We start from the raw sequence: 2731 nt of genomic DNA, 5'->3' as shown, positions 1-2731 counted from the left end.
GATTAGGTATTTTTCTTCAGAGTTCTTAAGAATGAATTCTAGTGTCTCAAGGTGATGTTCTTATCATCACCAAAGCTGATTGATTTTCATCAATTTAGCTCTTGAATGCAATGTCCTGCTGAAGCTTGGCTAGCCATGTCTAATTCATTTAGACTGAAGCTTTAGACTAACATTGCATGATTCCTGGAATTCTCATTAAGAATTTTGATATCTTTATTTTCTTTTCCACTTAATTTTCGAAAAAACCAAAAAAAATTTATAAAATCATAAAAACCAAAAATATTGTATGTTTCTTGTTGAGTCTAGAGTCTCATGTTAAGTTTGGTGTCAATTGCATGTTTCTGTTCTTCTTGCAGTCATTCATGTGTCTTCATTAATCTTCAAGTTGTTTTTGATGATTTCATTGCTCTAATCTTTAAATTCTCTTGACTTGAGTGTTTTGTGTTTCTCATGTGCATTCTCATTTTGTTAGTGTCAGTAGTATACAAACTGCTAAGTTTGGTGTCTTGCATGCATTGTTATTTGATTTTAGTTGCATTTTGATTATTCCTCACTATAAAAAAAACCAAAAATATTTTTAATTTGTGTCTTTTCAAGTCAATAATACAGAGAATTGAAGATTCAGAACATACAGCAGAGGAATTACACAGAAAAAGCTGGGCGTTCAAAACGCCCAGTAAAGAAGGGCAAACTGGCGTTTAAACGCCAGCCAGAGTGCCTGGCTGGGCGTTTAACGCCCAAAAAGGTAGTGGTTTGGGCGTTAAATGCCAGAATGTGCACCATTCTGGGCGTTTAACGCCAGGATGGCACAAGAGGGAAGATTTTGTTTTTAATGCAAATTTTTTTTCAAGTTTTCAAAATTTTTCAAAATCAAATCTTTTTCAAATCAAATCTTTTCAATTAAATCTTTTTCAAAATCAATTTTTTTCCATTTTCAAAAATACTTGCTATCAATTAATGATTTGACTCAACATTTCAAGTATGTTGCCTTTTCTGTTGAGAAAGGTTTAATGTTTGAATCATATCTTTTCTTGATAGCCAAGTCATTAATTTTCAAAATCAAATATTTTTAATTTGTTTTTCAAATCATATCTTCTCAATCACATCTTTTTAAAACCATAACTTTTCAATCATATCTTCTTGATCACATCTTTTTCAAAATAGTTTTCAATCATATCTTTTTAATTTCTAATTTCAAAATCTTTTTCAAAAATCACTTGATTTCTTTTCCACTCTTAATTTTCGAAAATCAATTAGTATTTTTCAAAATGTTTTTAAAATATTTTACTTAATTTTCGAAAATTACTTCCCCTCTTCTCACATCTTTCTATTTATGGACTAACACTATTCCTCAATGAACAATTCGAACTCCATCTCTCTTGATAAGTTTGAATTCTTCTACTTCTGCCTTCTATTTTTCTTTTCCTCTGACACCTCAAGGAATCTCTATACTGTGACGTAGAGGATTCCATATTTTCTTGTTTTCTTCTCTTTCATATGAGCAGGAGCAAAGACAAAAGCATTCTTGTTGAGGCTGACCCTGAACCTGAAAGGACCTTGAAGCGAAAGCTAAGAAAAGCTAAGGCACAATTCTCTGTAGAGGACCTAACAGAAATCTTCAAAGAAGAAGAACCCATGGCAGCTAAAAACAACAACAATGCCAACAATGCAAGGAAGGTGCTAGGTGACTTTACTGCACCTACTCCCGACTTCTATGGGAGAAGCATCTCTATCCCTGCCATTAGAGCAAACAACTTTGAGCTTAAGCCTCAATTAGTTTCTCTAATGCAACAGAATTGCAAGTTTCATGGACTTCCATTGGAAGATCCTCATCAGTTTTTAGCTGAATTCTTGCAAATCTGTGACACTGTCAAGACCAATGGGGTTGACCCTGAGGTCTACAGACTTATGCTATTCCCTTTTGCTATAAGAGACAGAGCTAGAATATGGTTAGACTCACAACCTAAAGAAAGCCTGAACTCTTGGGAAAAGCTAGTCAATGCCTTCTTGGCAAAGTTCTTTCCACCTCAAAAATTGAGTAAGCTTAGAGTGGAAGTCCAAACCTTCAGACAGAAGGAAGGAGAATCCCTCTATGAAGCTTGGGAAAGATACAAACAATTAATCAGAAAGTGTCCCTCTGATATGCTTTCTGAATGGAGCATCATAGGTATTTTCTATGATGGTCTGTCTGAACTGTCCAAGATGTCTTTGGATAGCTCTGCTGGAGGATCTCTTCATTTGAAAAAGACGCCTACAGAAGTTCAAGAGTTGATTGAAATGGTTTCAAATAACCAATTCATGTACACTTCTGAAAGGAATCCTGTGAACAATGGGACAAATCAGAAGAAATGAGTTCTTGAGATTGATACTCTGAATGCCATATTGGCTCAGAACAAAATATTGACCCAGCAAGTCAATATGATTTCTCAAAGTCTGTCTGGAATGCAAAATGCACCAAGCAGTACTAAGGAAGCTTCATCTGAAGAAGAAGCTTATGATCCTGAGAACCCTTCAATGGAAGAGGTGAATTACATGGGAGAACCCTATGGAAACACCTATAATCCTTCATGGAGAAATCATCCAAATCTCTCATGGAAGGATCAACAGAGACCTCAACAAGGTTCCAACAACAATAATGGTGGAAGAAACAGGTTTAGCAATGGCAAGCCTTTTCCATCATCTTCTCAGCAACAGACAGAGAATTCTAAACAGAACCACTCTGGCTTAGCAA

At 35.2% G+C, this 2731-nt stretch overlaps 1 non-coding gene across 1 annotated transcript; it reads right to left on the bottom strand.

Annotated features, from left to right (window-relative positions):
• Positions 1–2040: 2040 nt before the first annotated feature.
• LOC112713341 (small nucleolar RNA R71) lies at positions 2041–2148 on the bottom strand. Its single transcript, XR_003158315.1, has one exon. It is a non-coding gene; the product is annotated as a small nucleolar RNA R71 (small nucleolar RNA).
• Between the last annotated feature and the right edge of the window lie 583 nt (positions 2149–2731).

This window comes from Arachis hypogaea, chromosome 9 (genome assembly GCF_003086295.3).
Source record: "Arachis hypogaea cultivar Tifrunner chromosome 9, arahy.Tifrunner.gnm2.J5K5, whole genome shotgun sequence".
Lineage (NCBI taxonomy): Eukaryota > Viridiplantae > Streptophyta > Magnoliopsida > Fabales > Fabaceae > Arachis > Arachis hypogaea.
This window is presented reverse-complemented; position numbering and strand designations above follow the sequence as displayed.